We start from the raw sequence: 19,396 nt of genomic DNA on the forward strand, positions 1-19,396 counted from the left end.
GCAACTTCCTCTTGTTGAAGAGCTCCTTAGCCTTACTTAACCTACCTTGAAGGCTAAAAATCATCAAATAACTGAGAGCCACCCTTACAGCACTAGACTCATGGTATCGTGTATCAAATATTTGACTAATATGTTCGATAAATTATTAATCTTCAGCCGTTAGGAGTTGAGCATAAAAAAAAGATTGTTTGAAGTTTTGAGACATGTCTGTGTCTTATCCCTCATCAGGGTGATTTCTGCTTTGCTGTTAAGAGCAGTTGTGACAGGGGCAAGTGTTCATGAGCTATTTTTTTAATACATAAAGCTGTAAAGTCTTATCGTTTCCTTGTCTTGGCACCTGCAATTCCATGCCCTTCTGTACATATCTGATGAGATAATCACCTACATCTTTGTTAAGTGTAGGAATTAAGGAGCGGGGTAGAGCTGTAACTAACTATTGCAAAGCTGAAAACATCTATATCAGTTAAATTGGGCTCTTCATTGAATGCAGCTGTGACTACTTTGTTTAGAAAAGGCAGCCAGAGAGAGAAAGATGTGAAGGGTAGTGTCTGCCATTTTAGTGGCTCTGCAGTTTCAGCACAGGCCTGGGTTATTTTTGGTGCTCCAAAAACTGCTTCTGCTTGCTTAAACAGTTGTAGGACAAACCCAAGAATCCTCTATTTCTCCTTTTGAGAAACGGCACAAGTGAGTTCTCTCTCCCTTGTTTTCTGTTTTTGACTTTGCATGCACTTCTGCACAGTGAATCCAAGCCTGTCACTGCCTGGAAAAGTGGTTAGGCCACTGAGCTATTATCTAAAAGTGCTACTACTTTTTCCAGCTGTGCTATAAAAAGAAACAGCGGTTCTTCTCTGGCCATTCACAGAACAACTGTAGGCACCCAGGATTGTGAGAGGAGACCTGGACTGTCCATGTTCTAGACAGAGCAAGGAATTCAGATATAGAGCAGTGGCAACTGTTTAAGATAGCTAGCCTGTTGTTATCCTTCATGCCTGCAGCTTTGGATGAGCTTTGCTTGAATGCCTGTTTCTTCCCAGACATTGTATGGGAAGCGTTGATACACAACTTGGAGATTTGGATTCCATCCAGGAAACCACAGGCCTGAAAGACAGATGTGTCAATGTGCCATTCCTAGGTATCTAGGTTTCTTACTGAACCCAATCATGTCAAAAGAAGATCTATAGTAAAGTCTGTTTTTTTGTGAAGTGATCTGGGACAGCTTTCAAGTGGCTATTTAAGGCAGATACTCTGTTGAGTACAGTCCTCAGTGAAGGTTTCGTTGCATAGCATTTTGTCCATCTGTTCTGTGATTTTTTTTTTTTTTTTTTTTTTTTTTTTATGATAGGAAAGAAGCCAGAATTACTTTGGAATTTGTTCCTATTCCTTGCTGCTTGTCTAAGGAGGAAAGTGAAGTGAAACTTCATGACTTTAATAGGAATTTCACGGATTGGCATGCTTTCTTTTCCAGTTAACATCTGAAGAGTTGGGTTTTTTCCTCACATCTTCTTTCCAAATCATTTCAATGCCAATTGAAAACAAAGGTTTTATTATAAATATTTACTGGGTAACCACAAAAATTAAAGGAATTGCTTGTATTTGGCAGCAATTTCCACATGTTGCTGCTGGCAATAATGTTAACTCTTTCAACTTGCTTTTATTTTTCATGCTTTTTTAGGACAAAACTTTTGAACTTCTCATCTCATTTCCAAGAGTGTTCTGTGTTAATGAGAGCATTTCCTCAGAAAGCAATGTAACCATGCAGATTATAAGATTATCTTTGAGATCAGTTAGTTTAATAATATGGACAAAAGATATTTCTATCTTAAAGAAAAAAAAAAAGCTGCACAGATGCAAAAGTGGAGCAGCTTTGAACTTTTTATAACAAATGTTAAGATTATACCTATACAAATACTGAAAAGACAGCACAGCTTTTTCTGTGGTCCAGTTAATAAATATGCTTGCAATTTAAAATTCTTAAAATTGATTTTTATTTAAGAAAAGTGACTTTTAAAAAAGAAGATATGAAAACACTCTATAACTTCTGTTTGTGTAAACTTGATTTATTGAATTTGTGCAGTGATCACTGAGGTCCAGTGTAGATAAGTTTGCTGCTGTCGTTTATGCCTTTGTTTCCTTCAAGAGGCTTTCTCACTAATTTCTTATGAATTCTATTATTTAATAGGAATTTTGAGTACTTTGCTTAATTGCAGAAAGTAATTTTAAAAAGTTCCTTTCCTGTAAATCTTGCAATTTGAGAAAAAGGTGAATGGTATTCTTCATGTGAAGGTGGTACCTGTTCAGAAGTGATGATATTAACAATTATTATATTACAGAACTTAAACTAATATTTTTAATACATATAGCATCTTTAATCCTAAAGCCACTTTACAATATGTGTGCATCAACTCTGATCAACTAGATGGTTTAATGCTTTGATGATATCTCTAAATGACATATTGCATGCAAATGAAAGAGCTCCAAAAGCTGTTTTGCTGTGCACCTTGTCTGCTGTGGGTATTTCTGGTTTAGTTGTCTAGATAACAGTTTCTATATTAAGTATGTTGTGTGCTATGTAGAATGTCAGGGAAAGATGCTGTAATTATCTTGGGGAAAGGTCTCATTGTGTTATACGCAAACATAATCACTGACTGAGATGAAGACTTATACAGCACTTTATTTCACAAGTGCAAAGGAGTTTACTTTTATGTTTAGATTTCTCAAAGGCAAAGATAACAGGGTGTGATAGAATAGCATAGAACCATCCCTCTATTTTTCTCCAGAACTAGAATGATGCTTCAGTGTATTGGTCGAGATTGACACGGATTGATTGGGGCACCTGGTGCTTAGTTTTGCGAGGAAAAGCACTGTGCTTGAAATGAATCCATGTCAAGGTTTCACCCAGAATCTGTGATCAAAAGAAGAAACACAAGATGTTTCATTTCATTAGCATCTTCCAAGTCATAGATGCACGTTGTAATCTTGCCTTATCTGTCTGTGATAGCAATGAAAGATAAATTGTAGGGTGTCATAAATTGCAGCTTGACTTGGAGAGGACAACAGGCAGCTGGCTAGTGTAGAGTTGATGTCCAAGGACATTAGGGACCTGATTCAGTTGCATAAACATAGATATCAGCGCGATATGAAAAGCCACAGAGAATATTATCTGTTATCTAGCTGCTGATTCAAGAGGAGCGTGGTTCTCCTGAATGTCCAGTGATATACTTCCCAAGTCTGTGTAGATTATCTTGGACTTTATAGGGTATCTCAAATAGCACCGGGTGCTTAAAATGAGATGACCAAATAGTGCCTTGTAAGACGCTTGCAAGAAGTACGGCTCACGCAAGAGTGTTGTTTGGATAAAAAGCGTATGATTTCCATCCTGTGTTTCTTTTGCTTGATTCCAGAGCAAGTAAGACAAATCACTGAGGGGAAAATGGAGGAGATAGACCTGCCAGGTAGGTGTCAATAAGTAGTGTTCTCTGGTTTTTGTCGTGGATTTTGGCTCAAGTAAAGTAAACACAGAGTATCGTGGAAGTTTGCAATGGCCCTCAACAAAAACCACAACCATCAATCCCCACAGTATTTTAATTCTTAGGACTGAAATATAGAGATCCGGTGCTATTTTTCTCTCTAAAATAGCCAGTTGCTAAACTATGAATTAGAGCCTCTCTTTCTTTCTTGAAGGCAGATCATAGAATTTTCTGCAGATCCTGACTTTGGTTTCATGTTTTTCTTTCCATCAGTCAATTATCTATTTTAGTAGTTATTAATCCTTATCTTTTGAACTTTCTTTTGACTTAATAAGCAGGAATAACACTTTTTTCCTGAAGTACTTCCCCCACCCCCCTGATGAAAACATAGTAGTCCCTCTTCAGTGAAGTTATTAGACCAATTACAAGAATAATGCTTGAAATTGGCCTCTGCAAAGTATTCTCAGTCAACAGAAGTGATTCTCTAAGCCTTTATTTCCATTCAGGCAGGTTACAGTCTTGACTTTCGTGTCAGCAGAAATAATGCAATATTAAATTGATGCTTGCAGTGTGCTTTTGGCATAACTTGAAGAACTTGTTTTTCTTCCTGAATTTTCTGGCTTTGCCTAGATTCATATTCCAATCACTGGCTGTAGCTTTGTCCTAATTTACTAGATTACGCGAGTGTCTAGATCAGATACTTTTTTCCAGTATAGGTACTCAAAGACACTGATCACACCATCTCTCAATTTATTTTTTCAGTGAGGTAAACAGATTGGGATCCTTATGTTTCTCTAGCTTAGGCAGGATTTTTTTTTTTTTTTTCTCCTTCTTGCTGTTTCTATGACATCCTTTGCAATATGGCAGGATGAAATGAAAGAGAAGTACGCTGAGGCAGTGAAGAGGGGGAAGGGCTAGAAACACAAACAGTGTCTAGATTAGTGGAATGAGAATGCCTGGAGAATGTGATCTCTGTATCTGAGCTATTAGTTCAATTCTGAAATTAAATTACGTTGGCTTGGAGTTACACTCTGTTCGCATCACCATTCTGCACCTTTGGGGGATTTATGGACTTGTCGAGCTCTGCCAGTTTGCATATCATCCTCACTTAGCTGTTGTTTTGTTCCAGAATCAATATTAAAATATGGTGCGTAAAAATGTTGCTCTGCCAGATGTGCATAATGCTGTATGATAGAAGCAGCTGAGTACATCATGGAAGTAACAGCTCTAAGGGTCTTATTCTGTTTATCTTAGACTGTATCTGCTGCTTGTCTTGGCAAACTCTGAGTGTGACATTGAATTACAGTTGTGTCCATTCTGCCTTGCAGTGCTCACTAATAGAGACCCTGGATTATGTTTGGAGTTGTGGAAGGAAGAGGAAACATGGTTTTTCAGGTGCTTCTTACGTTTCTCTGGCCCTGTGCCAGCCAGTATGATAGGAAGAGAGAGATGCAGCCTGAGCTGCTCCTGCTAAGACGAAGCAGCCAAAGCTTCCTTTGATGCTGGTGTCTTGGATAGGAAGGCTCCATACTGATGCTGGTAGAGCGTCACATGTAATATGCACTCTCCTGCCCTCGCCCAGCATTTGAGAGCATTGCAACCATTCTTTAGGCATCAAGTGCAGAAATCAGGTACGGTGAAGAGAATTTTTATGTACTTTGAGAACATGCATCCCATATATAACGCACTGGGTGGTTGATGTACCTATCTCACTGTGTTTTGCTGTGAATGAATTTTCTACAAATCAAAGGAAAATTTAGCTGTTCTACTTAATTTCAACTTGCAGGAAACGCTAGAGTCCTCAGTGCTAGTTTCTGTCTTTATAAGCTGCAGTCTTTACAACTCCCTAGTTTAAGCGAAACCTTTTTAACCTATTTCTTGGGTCAGGGCTGAGTAAAAATAAAACATTCAAAACTGCTTTTTCATTATGTGATCATTCTGCTCCCAAAGTGGAACAGGCACACCTTTGAAATCATGTATTTGGAAGAAATACCTGGGGAAACCGAATGCATGGAGACAGTCAACCCAATTGTGTTAAAACAAATGCATCATGTACTGCTAGTTCTGACATTCTATAATCCCAGTCTTAGTTGGAACTGTTTGGCTTCTTCATGGGAGCAGAAACTTGCACATGTGCAAGAAATGTGGAATCAGGACTTAGTAAGTGCAAAGCATCACTTGGTGAGCTTGAGAAAAAGTGGGTGAGCTGCCCAAGCTGTTATCCAAGAATTAAATTTAAGAAAAGAAATAACTCCCAAGCAAGTAAACTACTAACAAAGACTTTCTAAGAAAAGGCAATATATGAAAAGCTTTTGAAGTTACCCAGGAACCAGAGTTTTCAGTAGCAGAGGACATTTAGCTACCTGTCAACAGGGTGCTGAAATCCACGTAGTTCACCAAATCTAGACGTTCATTCTTTTCCCATTTCAGTAAGTCTGTGCAACTTTGAATAGAGCAGTGTTTAGCTAAGAGAATTATTTGGCCCAACTCTTCTAAATCCTACCTTAGGGAACATATTATTGCCATGGTAACATGGTCAAAGCTTTTACTGTTGGTTAAGCTCAAGACAGGAAACTATATCATTTCAAAATGTATATTTGGAGCACAACTTATTAAAAATCATCAATATTTATACAGCAGATAATGTCTTCAGACAGGCTGGACACCATCTGTCACAGTCTGATTTAATTTTATGGTTGTAGCAAAGTGAACTGACAGTGTAGAAATTTTCATAGAAGTCAGCTGAAAGTATGTCATGGTTTTCAGGTAAACCCGTGAAATGTAAATGGTGGTTGTGTATTCATATTATGTAAATGGGGAAAATACTCATTCGGAGGAGGGGTTGATTTCTGTTTGTTTGTATCCTGAAACAAGTTTAAATTCCATTTAGTGTTCTATTGTACTGGAATAATTTATAATTGAATCCTTGATACATGCCTTATGTATCTCTGCAGGGAAAATTGAGCATGAAATCATTTGCTCTGGAAGAATTATTAAATGCAGGAAATAGCAATTTTTAAAATTAAATAAGACTTGAACAGTTTTTGTTTTTACCTTCAGATGGCGATTTAAAATTACAATTGTTTTCTTTTCCATAGTGAGCATTCAGTTTATGTCACCTTTAGCATTTTATATAATGTTTTATGTCATTAGGATAATAAAACACCTGTGACAAATTTAGTCAAAATTATATTAGTGCATTTTAGGTCATATTCATTTGCTAGGGTTTTACAGGACATACAGCCCTTCACAGTAGACAGACCAGTGAGGATGAACTTTCAAAAATGACAGTAGTATTATGCGCTGAAATAATTTTCTTGATGTGTGTTGTTGAATAAATACTAAAATATTTTTCACTAAAGATGCAGCAATTGAAGTTACAGATTTAATAGTTTCATGCGCAGTAAGAAGGTCCTGTTTCTCCAGCACTGGTATGCTTTAAGTTATTCATTAAGTTCATTCCCTTTGTTGAACTAAGTACTCAGCAGTCCAGGTTTTTTACATCTAATTCACTGACTAGTGAGGTATATGTGCATCCTTCTCTTTGATATTTATGAGCTTTGGATCAGGACTTCTTTTTTCTAATTATGATGAGTGTAAAGACTTGAACCGTTCTAATTTGTGCATTCATATGCATGCATGCATGCATGCATGTGCACATTTCTCCTGTATTAGTGCCTGTCTTATTGCTGCTTAATGTAAATCTGCTAAGATCTGTTTTATCCTCTATAAGATCTTGATTTAGAAATGTATGGGTAATGAATAGCACTCTTGACTTGAAGAACCATTTTTTCAGAAAATACTCCTTTCCTCTACCACATATAAACCAGGTTTTCAATTTCTAAAATAATACATTTCCATAAAATACCAGAGTAGTCGCCTGATTTTGCAGTTGTTTGTATGATGTACAAGCAGGTGATCGGTGTTAACTCCTTAGGTCAGTTACTGTTAATCAGTCTCTGTCTTTTACGAATTCTTCTGATGCATCTATTATGCTGATTCACTGTCTCTTTCACTTAAAACCTTCCTTGTGAAAAATGAATCAAGTGATCTTGTCCAACAGCCATGCCCAGCCCTGTGATATTCTTGCCCGTTCTCAGTTACCAGACTTTGTCTCCAGTTACACTTTATAATTGCAGCAGCTCTGTATCGGTCAGGCCACATGAAGTAACTATTTAGACTGTGCTTTCAACGTCAGAGTTAACCAGAAAGTGGACATGATGCCAGTCATAGTTATTTCTCCACCTTAGTTTAGTTCTGTTACGTTTCTCCATCTGTATAACAAAGTTAAAGAAATCTTGAGATAAAAATGTACTCTTCATGGTATGACAGTGAAGAGGTGGTAGGAAGGGGAGGTGAAGGAGGGGTGGGTAATGTGAGTATGTGCAGCTCCCTTAACTTTTCCAAGAGCCTCTCTTGGCCATTAGTGTAATAATCATGTGGAAAATATAATAGCTTTAAGGGCCTTTTGATGGAGATGAGCACAAAATCCAAGATCATTCTTTGCCTGAGATAAAGTCCAGGTCAACCTTCATCAGTAATTATTCTTGAGAATGAGACTGAATAAAATCAATGAAGGCATTGCAATTTTTTGGATTTTATTAAAGCTAGCTGAGAAGTTCAGTACAGTGGAGGGCTGTACAAATGACATCTGCAAAAAAGGGTTTTTATATTGAGTCCTCGAGCTTGAAAAATAACTTTGGAACAAAGGAACTCTTGGATTTGATGTACAGTGGGCGTATACCTGGGGAGAACAGCAGTGGCATAGTGAGTCTGGGTTCTAGCATCCATAGATAGCCCATCACACCCCTTCACTGTTCCACTTGACAGCACAACATCACATCGGACTGGAATCATAGAAAGCTATGGCTGAAAGCAACGCTGAGAAATCACTTAGTTCTAGCTTTAGCACTGAGTTGGGTGGAAGAATTTGTTTAGAGATTGATTTGTTGCTTTATGGCTTAAAACATGAAGATGCTTGCTCACTAGGATTTTATTTTTGTGGTGTTAATGTGAACCATTTAGCCACTGAGAAGAATATGACCTCTGTAAGGCAGATAGAGCTGAATGAAGTGTGTAGCAGCTCCTAAACCATCAGAGTTTGCAATGCGGTGCGTTAAGCCACTGTCAATTTCAGATTACTTTAATATGCTGGATTGTGAACTGTGGCAATTCTTGAGTTGCTACATTCAGCCATCCATGCAGCAGGCTCTGGGAGGAATGGCATAAACTGCTTGAGCAATTCCAGTTTAGTCCTGGACCTCACGTGGATTAACAGTGAGTCACTGAGTGCTTTCACAGCAGGCAGCGCTAGTATTTCTGTAGTTACTGGTCCCCTGGTAGGACCATTTCAGAAGATTCATATAAAAACTGTTAATGCTGAGCACAGAGTCACAGCTTCTTTCCTCCATCTGTTAAAAACAGTGCTTAATTCTTTTAAAGAGTACCTTATTTACCTGCATCTACTTTTCATCTTTTCTTTCCTTTTTTTTTTTTTTTTTTTTTTAACTAAACAGCATCAGCAAACAAGGGATTGGAAATGCAGATGGACCAGAATCTCAATTTGACATTGTTATTTTTTGTTTTAAGAGTGATCTTTTTTTGTTTGTATAAATACAGGACTGAATGTGAGCAACTCCCTACATAATTGTTCTCCGAACCTCAGTGTTCCCAGTCTGTCTCATGAAAATCGATGCTAGAGGTACAATCTAGTGTTCATCTCCTGGGCTACTTTTCAGGAATTCACAATTTAAGTAAAACAAGATGAAGTTTTGTACTAAAACAGACCAACACTAATGAGTTCTTTGGAGGCACAAAGTGGGGGGTACAAGAGCTCAGCTGAAATGAATTTAATTGGCAACTGTCTTCGTGTTGTAAACATCTGCTTCAGTCCAGCTGATCTTAAATCTAGACCATACCTGCTTCTAGTCTTGCCTATCATGGAAAGCATGTCTGCCCATTAAGACTGGGGCAGCTATTCTGGGAAACAGGTGCCTAAAATGACTTATTTAAATTGTTTGACTTAAATTTTCTGCATTGTGTCAGGCCGTTACAGTGTTTATCTGAGGCCTGATGCCAGGCTGGAATGCATTTTATGGCATCTTGGTATGTCTTGGCCCAGCCAGTAAGCCACCTCAGCAGGACACGTAAAGAGCAAGCTGTAGTCACACAGGATGAGTGTGGAATGAAATGCTCGTTTAGCTGTTCAGCTCAAGGAAGCAGCATCCCTTCATTAGAAAAAGCAGCATCTGAAAAGATGCTATTTTCCATTATATCTGTTGTTCCAAAGACAAATACCCTAATTACACTCCAAAGGCTCTGTCACCTCTGCAAGAGCTTAGGCTCTTTTGTTTCTTCTCCCTTCCCCCAACCCTGGTCTTGTAATTGTGTCAAAAGCAACCGCCCCCTACCCCTTCTGCACCAATGAATGGTCAGTTAATGCTATTTCCAAAGGTATTCTCCATTCTGCTCACTCACATAATAGTTTTTTTTTTTCCCAGGAAACCTGTTTTTGAACGTATTCTGAACATTTTAGGTCATACAGGTAAAATATGTGTATCGACATATTCTTAAGAAAAAAAAATCCCCTGTGCTCCAGATTAGTAATAAACTTATGCATATATGTGTATATATATTTGTATATGGTTGCTGCAGTGGAGTCTTTTGCCAAATGAGCAAAGGTATTTAATAGGTTTTTGCAATAAACAGGTGCCCCCAAAAAAGAGGCTAATATGTAGGCTTTATTCAAAGACGTAATTTCATTCTGGTATTTTGCCTAACAATAGTGTATTCCTAGAGTCTTGTTGAAGAAGATTGGAAGCACAAAAGAAATAATTTTTCAGGGTATTCTCTTGTGGTATTCTGTAGGATCTGGAAGGGATGAAACCCTTCTCAGAGTGTTTTATTGCCCCTCTATGCTGGAAGCAGAAGTAGTACCTATTGTGCAAACATGACAGTTAGACGGTAGCAGAAAATAATGTCTTAGATGCCTTAAGAGTGTAGATGTGATATGGTATGGGAGAAAGAAGGATATGGTTACAGACACAAAAAGGGAATGAAGGTTTTGGTGTTTTTAATGATGATGTGAAAACTGCCTGTTTAAACTTTTGTTTTGGTTTTTGTTTTTGTTTTGCCTGTCTTGTGATGAGGGTTTGGGTTGGGGATTTTTTGTTTCGATATCTTGTAGTTACTGCTAATTGTGGTTTCTGCTATGCATGTTGCAGCTCCTTTACCTGCCCCTCCTCCCCTCATCACTCGAAAAAAGAAGTGTAGTAAACTGTAGATTTCTGAAGCTTACCCGGTCAAGTATGCTATGGTTACTGAGACCGGTTGCTTGACACACTAAAACTATCTGGCTTAGTGTTTATGTCTGCTGTGCAGGTGTTTGCAAACTGTGGTGGAGATTGTGCCCTGCTGCCCTTCATGCCTCCTCAGGACATTGGTGACACTGGTGGGACACTGGTGATGATGGCAGGACATTCTCTGGGCATATAATGTACTCATGCATGCTTCTTCACTATGCCCCACCCAGTCTTCTCTTAGCATAAGGTAGAGCGTAGGGAGAACTTTCTGTGGTGATTGCTAGCTTGCGATAGAGCTGTTAAGTAAATTAAAAAAAAGAAGACAACAGTGTGGGAAAGTTTGAACTATAGAATTTTTTTCTCACTGAAAAGAAATGTGTTCAGGTCTTCATGCATGTATATCTGTATGCAGGAATGATACACAGATCAAGATGAAAACCTTCACTTCCAAAAAATAAGTGCTGATAGCAGAACACGCAGGAGAAACAGGCTAATGAAGAAAAGAGGATGGAGGAACACGGTATAGTTAACAACAGGTAACCTATAGCTCAGGGGCCAGATGCAGCCTTCATCCATAGTTATGTTAAACGTTTTAAGTGTTTATGGATCATGTCATATGTCAGTGTATGGCCTGCTAAAGACACTTGGATGGCCCTCAGAAAGGCAACAGTTACCCAACCTGAGTTAGATAATGTCTGTGTTAGAGTTCCAGGTCGCATGAGACTGTGTTTGGCTCTGGCCGTGGTAAAGCCTGTGGAATATTCAGACCACTGGCAGGAAAGCTGCAATGAGTTCCTTGGAGCTCTTCTTGACCAGCGTAATTGGTATACTGAATGAAATGGTTTGTTTTTCAAAGAAGTTAGGTATTCCAGCAAGACTGAATTTCACCATAATATTTCTGGCTAGCTCTTATCCCAGCCTAAATCTCACGGAAGTCTAGTTCAGTGTAGTAGTCTTACTAGTGTGCTTTCTTTGCTATTTAATGTTGGAAGAGAGGAGACATCCTGCAGTTTGACATATGCAGAAGAAATGTCATCTGCATAACTTTTCAACTTGAGGACATCAGAAGTCATCACCAGCTCTGCTGGTTCTGTGAGCTCAAAATGCAATAGTACTTCTGTGCAATGGGATCTCTTAGAAGTGGCAAGATTTTAGTTTGGGGATTTGGGGCATGCTAGTAGTGGGCACAACATACTGCTAATGGAGATATCTCTAATGGTTCCTTGGGCTTCTAAGGGACTCTGTTCTCCGAGTTGCATTGCTTGTTCATGCGAGCAATAGCTGCATGAATAGCTGTGTTCAATAACTGTGAAGGAGATGTGTTGTGATTTATTTTTTCTTTTTTTTTTTACCACCCCTCCCTCCCCTGAGCATGAAACATAAATGAATTTCAAATATTTGGATTTTTTTTTTTTTAGGGTGATGGGCATTTATGCCTTTGTATAGCAGCTAATGCAAACAAAAGAGCAGATCTACACTGCTGTTACTACCTCCTCTCTGTACTGACTAGCTCCCTGATGCTTCAGATGCCCGAGCTGCTGCTGCTGGTAAGTGCTACAGAGGACTATTCAGCTTCCCTTTGCAGTCTGCTCTATCCCGTTATTCACCAGGAGATAACATAGCTGTGGCTGCAGATTAGACTTTTCTCTTCTCTCCCTCCCCCTGCGAGACCTCTGTGTGCTTTGACGTCATGTGTGCTCCTTTCAGTTGCCATAGCAGCCCCATTCCCCAAGCTCTGTCTCCTCTGGTAGGTTCCACAATGGTACAGCCAGCATCACGCTGCACAATGGTTTCCAGGCAGTGAAAGAGCGTGATTCAGCAAGCCACTCTTTTTTTTTTTTTTTTTCCTCCCTTTTATTTCATTATTATCAGACATTTTGCCTCCCCTTTTTCTGTTCCGCTCTACCCTCTCTCCCAGACTTTTATTTAGTTCTTTAAAGGAAAACAGTGATTTACCTTGAATCCAACTGCCCATCTCTTTATTTTTTATTATTATTATAAATAGCCCATCTTTTCCTCGGCGCTGTTTGGAATGTGATTTTAAAATACCACCTAAAGTCGCAGTTTGGGAAAAAGGTTTCTGGATGAGAATAGCTCGCAAGCACGGAATGGTAGGTGGTTGATGCTAATATTCTATGACTAACTGCTTTCGCAGGGTGGGGTGATGAATATTGATTGCTGTTTAAAAAAAATGGGGGAGAGGGAGAGAAAGACAGGTTAATGAAGTAAACTGCTAACTGAAGCAAGAAGGCTGCAGCTGTTCATTTTGTGGCCAGAGAACCGTTGTTTTCCTGTGTTTGGGTGTGTATGAGCTTTTCTGTTTGGGCACTTTAGGTGACTGGTGGTTGTGAGAGCAGTGCAGAGGCACATCATGGGCAGGAGTGTGAGTGTGCTTTACCAGCTGGCTCATGTAAACAGTAGTGTTTTACTCATCCTCATCACCTCTAACACTGCTTGGGGTCTTTTGGGGGAAGGAGGTGTCTTGGCTTGCAATTCACTAGAAATGAGTACATTATGTGGGTTATATAGTCCATACAGAGCCATATCAAATTTGAATTTGTAAAAATAAAAAAGACAGAATAATGATAAGCAACTAGAAGATCCAGAGGAGAGAAGTCTTGGCCTTTTGCAAAGTGATTGAATGGGGGGGGGAAGTGTGTGTGTGGAGAAGCGAGTGTTTGACAAACTGTGTTGGATGTGGGGGGTGGGGGTTGTTTTTAAGAAAGTGGTCTTTTAAGGTAATCATCACTCTTCTGCATTACTCTCAGATGCAACTGAACAACTCGCCCCATTGGGTCTTACAGAACCACCAAGAGCTTTTAGGAGAAGTGCTTACAGCATGCTATAGGCCAGTTATTTTGCAAAAGAGAATTAATAATCTGTAGATACTGCAGTGAAATCAATGTTGCTTTGCAGTGAAATCCTCTAGCAGAAAAGCTATTGCTACAGGAAGAAATGTTGGTTTTGTTTTTTACTGTAGAGAGGCCTTATTAGAAATAATACAAATTTGACTTGGATAATTAAGTGTTACAGCATTGTTTAATAAGCAGGTGGTACTTCCAGTGAACCACGATGGGCATGTTTCACACCATTCGTGTACTGAGTGATTGTAAGCTTGTTTACATGGGTTCTTTTTGCTGCATAGCTTCATGATATCCTCAATGCAGCCTTCCCTTCCTCTGATACGTTCACTGTGAATTTTGCCAGACACTTGTTTAAAGACAAACTAGCACTATAGGAAAATAGAGATTTTTGAAGAAAATGATGGCATAGAGTAGAAAATTTTTTAGGAGGAAAATGCAAATGAATATATTGTAAATGATCAGGAGAAGCTCGAAATCAGCTTGCTGGAGGACACAGAGCTTGTCATGCAAGGCCAGCTTCAGAAAAAGAGAAAGGTTAAGATAGAATAGGATGGTGCTGGTACCATCTGGGCTGTTTGTCTTTGCCCACATGCAAGCTATCTTTGGTTCCCGTGCCTTGGAGAAAGTGGAGTGTACCAAACCTCTGGTATTTTAACCCTCTTTCAGAACATTGCTATGTAGTCACTAGCCAGGAACACTCTCGAGTAGTATTTTCTTCTGTGATGCTTCCGCTGTGTGTTCACTTTTCCTGCTAGGAAAGGTGGTATAAAATAGCTTTTCAGCTGGCTCAACTAATGACTTTCTCTTACGGGGACGCAGATGTGAATGACAAAGGTGATTTGACCTCAGTCATTAAACAATATTCTTTCTCCCTGACTCTCAGTAAATTGCACTCTTGAGCATTGCTCTCTCCTGCTGTTTCAGAGTGCGCATAATTTGTCAGGGTCCTGTTGTAATTATGATTTTATTGAGGAGTATTAGGATTACAGGGATGTTCCTAAATAGGATAAGGGCAAAAATTGCTTAACATGAAAAATAAGTTGCCTTCAGCTGCCTGTCTGCCTACTAGATATTAGAAAATGTCCCTCTCGTTGTTAGAAATATGCGTGTGCACTGAAGCAGCTTCTTATGAGCAGACCTTGGGGATGAGTGTTTTCTTGTAGCTTTTTTTTTTCTGCTGTCAGTGGTTGGCATGTTTTCAGCCATTAATTTAGAGATTTAATAGTACTGGATCAATAATTGTAAGACAAAATATCTTCCAACAGTGTTACAGTACCAGATCTGGCTTGTGAAAACAAAGGGAGAACTATCAAAATTTCCCTACCGTGGTATTGGAGAATGTCATAAAGCTCACTTGTAGTTTGCAGTCCATTGCAAAACTCACGCAATTTAAGGAAGAGCTCAAGGAGGCCTAAAGGAGGAGGGTTTTAGCATTGCTTTTGCAGACGACATCATGGTTTTATTAAGATTTGAAAGGCAGAAAAGCTGGTTGTTCAGTAGAAGCTACCCAGTTCTTTGGACAGTTCCTGAATAACAGGAATCACCAGCTTGTTGATAAATTTTCAAAACAAAGTAAGTTTTTAGTTATTTTTTTTTAATGGCAAGCATAATATAGTCCCATAGCCCCTCCCATTCGACTGGTTACATTTTGAGCTTATAATAGCACTGCTAGAAATTATGACCTGAAAGCAGTGATTGCAGTATTACCATGGTTGCTGCTCTGTAATGTCATCAGGAGAAAAGGAGATCGACTTCACTGGACCACAATACTGAATATAAATATAACCTGGCTTCCAACCCTCATATTCTGCTACCCTTTTCTATGATTCTTGCACGCTTACTGTTTTGAAGGCCACTTGCAAGAAAAATTAACCCTCAAAAAAGGGCACCAGTTAAAAGAAAAAATGCTGCATTTGCTGTGAGTTGTCTTTTTCTTTCTTTATTGCAGCACCATCTGTGGAGGCAGACATAAGAAAAATAGTCTTTCACAGAAACAAAAAATCTTTTGTACTCAAGTAACCATCTAAAATTGATGGTCTAAAACTGAAAGCAACATACAACTTAAATTAGTGTGAAATATCAGGTGTTAGGGCTATGTTTCCTTTCTCTTGTGCTATGATAGTGAGATTAAAGTATAGCTCAAAAGCAGTACAGGGGATGGGACAGAATTTAATGGTTCCCTGTCCACCGTTTGCAAAAGTTACACAGCTTTCCTTGAGTTGCTATACTGTGTGTTAGCCTTAAAACTGTAGCTCTGTTAGCAAGCTTTAGACTCAGTCTTGGCTAGCTGTTAGAAGAGAAGGACAGGAAATTCAAGTCCTAATACTTTCCAAACTTGTTTGTTTGTTATATAGCGAGATTTTTAATAAAGGATTTGGCACATCAACTCACTAGTGGCAGCAGAATGCTCTCCTTGGCTCCATCTCTACAGAAGGGATGTGAAGTCATGAGTTTTTGTGTCTCTTAGGGTACCCCTGACTATGCCTGGAGCATAGGATAGAGTCAGAGCTCTTGTTACAGCAAGAAAAAGAAAAAGCAGCTGTTGCATTTTTAGGCTTTCAGGTTTTTCTCCTATCCAAAGAAAAGAAGTTGTTGATGACCACATGAGTGCAAACCCTTGCTCACGTCACAGTAGTGACATGGGAAATTTGGGGTGTTTTAGTCTCCTAGGACTGCTGTCAGCTTTTTACATTGTAATAAACAGTAAAAGTTGGAGGTCCAGAAGAGCCTTCCAGTCCAGTCAATAGCTGCTTCACCAGGATCCTACACTGAGAGGTCAGATAACCCAGGAAATTAGCAACTGCTATTTGAAGTGGGATTTCAGAGAGCCTGAGTATGTGCAACTCTTGTCCCAGTTCAGTGAAGTGTAATGGGCCCGCTGTGGTTCAGCAGTTGTTTTCTCATAAGGATTTTTTATCTTCTATTCTTAGTACAAAGTTTTAGTTCACTTCTCTTCTGAGCTATTTGAAAACATGTTGTGAAACAGTGGTAAGAAAATGTTGTCCAAACCTTCTGCTTAATATTATTCACCTAGTTTTTTTCAGTGGTTAGACACTGGAGTGTTACGTGCTTGATTGCTCCTCCTCTCATTCGCTGTCTTAATACCATAACATTTGCTTTTTACCACATTTCTTGAGATTGTCTGTAAGTTTCTTAACTGCAAGCACTTTGTCAGTTGAACATATTTTGTCACGTTTTGTTGTTTGTTTTTAAGAGGATGCTAATTTGATAAACAGCAGTAATTCACAGGCCTTTTCTTATGCTTATACGTATCCATATCACACAGGTTTTAAAGCTGCTCATAATGCCACAAGTCAAATTTAATTTCAGTCCCCAGGTATCAGTTACAGATGCCTGTGTACAAATCTCAACTTATTATAGTAAAAGTTTCTGCTCTTCCTTATCCCAAAGAAAAATTTGAAGATCTGACCTGAGAAAGATAGTACAGAAACAAAAATTATTTTAGAACAGTTTTATGATTTTTAGTGCCATCTGTTGCAATTTGAACAGTCTTGAACATGAGCCCTTGATCACTAGGGTCTGTCTGCCTTGATTTTTATCTTTTTTTTTTTTTCCGAAAGTAACCTCTCTCCCATTTAAACAACACTTCATTCTGCATTATTTTCTATCTCTAGCCTTTCTTCTTTCCATGGAAGAAGGGAAATTTATGGTACAGATACTGCCTGTAACTGGATGCGTTATGGTATTATCAGAGGAAAAATCTTAAGTCTTTGCTATATGATGTGCAAATACTGACATTTCAGGTTAGCTTAGTTTTCTGAACTTTTTCTGTGTCTGTCAGACTTGAGAAATAAACCCCAAATATTTCTTTCTCTTTTTTGTGCTTAGGGCTAGTATTAGAAACCTGTGCCAGCAGCAGGCCAGACTCAAATATCAGCTATGGCAACCCATGCGTGAAGTTGATGCCTTTGAACCATTTCCTATAGATGAGACATAGCACGTGCTCTGGTGAGTCAACAATGTATTATTTTATTAAATTGTACTCTTTGGCAAAAAAAAAAAAAAAATGTTTAATGCCAAAGTGCATGCTGACTTCTTTTGGGGGGGAGGGGGGCAGGGATGAACATTAAAATTACAACTTCTAGTAATTTTTAGTAGACATGCGTATAATGCTCTTTGCTTATAAATGCCCTTTTCAAGTGTATAATTCCTGCATTGTACATGTAATTATCAGATGGAGCCCTTTGGGAATATGGTTTTGGTAAAAGTGTGAAGATAGCAAAATAGTAACAAAAAATCATACATATGCAGTGTTCTGGGCTTGATATTGCCACTATTTTACACCAATTTTTGTAACTAATGTTTTGCATCTCTTTGATTTGGGGTGGGGGAGAGGAAAGGTGGTTTCATTTCTCTTTGAGATGACTGAAGAAGACTGTGAGGAATCCTGACAGAATTTTTTAACATCTATCTCTTTATCCTTGGGCAGGAGAATAAATTGTGAGAATAGTGATGAAAAGCAAATAGCCTTTTAAAAAATACTCTGTGGCTTTAACTATCTGTAAGTCTGCTAATAATTTCAATGCACATTTGTTACACGATAAGTCATTTTGATCCTGATAATTTCTTTAAGATGGCTTTGGTATACCTTTGGGAGATGAGGAATTGTTTTTAGGTGTCCTATGTAATCACAATAGAATTATTGTGAAATCTTGTAGCTCTTGAAGGTAACCAATTTCTGTTCAAAACAAGCTTATATTCATTTTTTCCCCATAATACTAGCTAGCTGTTTGTCAGCTGCAGTCACCATAACCAGCATAAACTGAAAGGCAACAGCTTTAAAAAGAAGCCACAGATCCAAGTTGATCTGCGGTCTTCAAGCAGATCTTGTGTGACTTGGCCTTTACCAGTGGCCCGTGTCAAATCTTATTCCTGGCACTATTACACAAATAAGGTGTAGATCCAAGTCACTAAAATGTTTCGACTGTTTTGTTAGGAGACAGAACTCTGTTGTTGTTTGTAGATCACGCAGAGATGGAAACACATAGTATGTACTGACTGGTGGGCAGTAGGGATACATGGCTAATACCACAGGAATGAAATGAGTGCTCTGATGGCATGTCATTTTCATCCTTGGAAGAGCTGCTGAAAAAAATTGAAGAGGTGTCAGTTAAATCAGTTTGACTCTGCTCTGGAGGGAAATGAGAGAGAAAGTAACAGAAAGCAGTGCCTACTAGTCCGCTGAACGAATCTGTGTTCTGTTGAAACCTAAGGGATTTTCCAAGGGGAGAAACCATACATTGGACATGAGTAGTGATTTATGGCATGAAGAGTCCTAGTCTGGATGCTCACATCCTTGACTTGTGGACATACAGTGGAAGCAAAACATTTATGTAGAACTTAAAAACCTCTCTGTATTACAACTGATATTTTTAACTTCTTATGGCTTTTAAGGCCTATTGCAGTTGTCCTAAGGCAATTCTTGTTAGGAAGACGGTCTTCATCTTGGTTTAATATGTGGACTCTAAAAACTGTGCCACTTAACCTTTCTTATATGAATGGGTCTGGGTGAGTTTTGAATTCATGATGAAGTGACTTTTTTTTTTCCCCCCTGTCTTTAGGAACATATAGGTAACCTGCTAGTTGTAGATAATAAGAGTTTTAAATAAACTGGCAACAGCAAAGTATATATGATTTATGGTAGTTGATAGCATTGTGCAAATAAAGGATGTTGTTAACATATCTGGAATGAACAGTAGCTAAAGAGAAGTTGTATGGAATTTTTATGGTGTTGTGTATATGG

General features: G+C 38.7%; 1 protein-coding gene across 8 annotated transcripts in view; it reads left to right on the forward strand.

The window, feature by feature from the left end:
• Nucleotides 1–12,582: 12,582 nt before the first annotated feature.
• Nucleotides 12,583–19,396, forward strand: part of MAPK10 (mitogen-activated protein kinase 10) — a 182,693-nt gene continuing 175,879 nt past the window's right edge. For all 8 annotated transcript variants that reach the window (XM_087736053.1, XM_087736058.1, XM_087736052.1 and 5 more), the window contains exons 1-2: nucleotides 12,583–12,879; nucleotides 17,482–17,601. The gene's annotated coding sequence lies outside the window, so the exon portion shown is untranslated. The remainder of the gene's footprint in view (nucleotides 12,880–17,481; nucleotides 17,602–19,396) is intronic.

Source organism: Nipponia nippon, unplaced genomic scaffold (genome assembly GCF_047370975.1).
Source record: "Nipponia nippon isolate SJK-2023a ecotype South Korea unplaced genomic scaffold, ASM4737097v1 scaffold_6, whole genome shotgun sequence".
Classification (NCBI taxonomy): Eukaryota; Metazoa; Chordata; class Aves; order Pelecaniformes; family Threskiornithidae; genus Nipponia; species Nipponia nippon.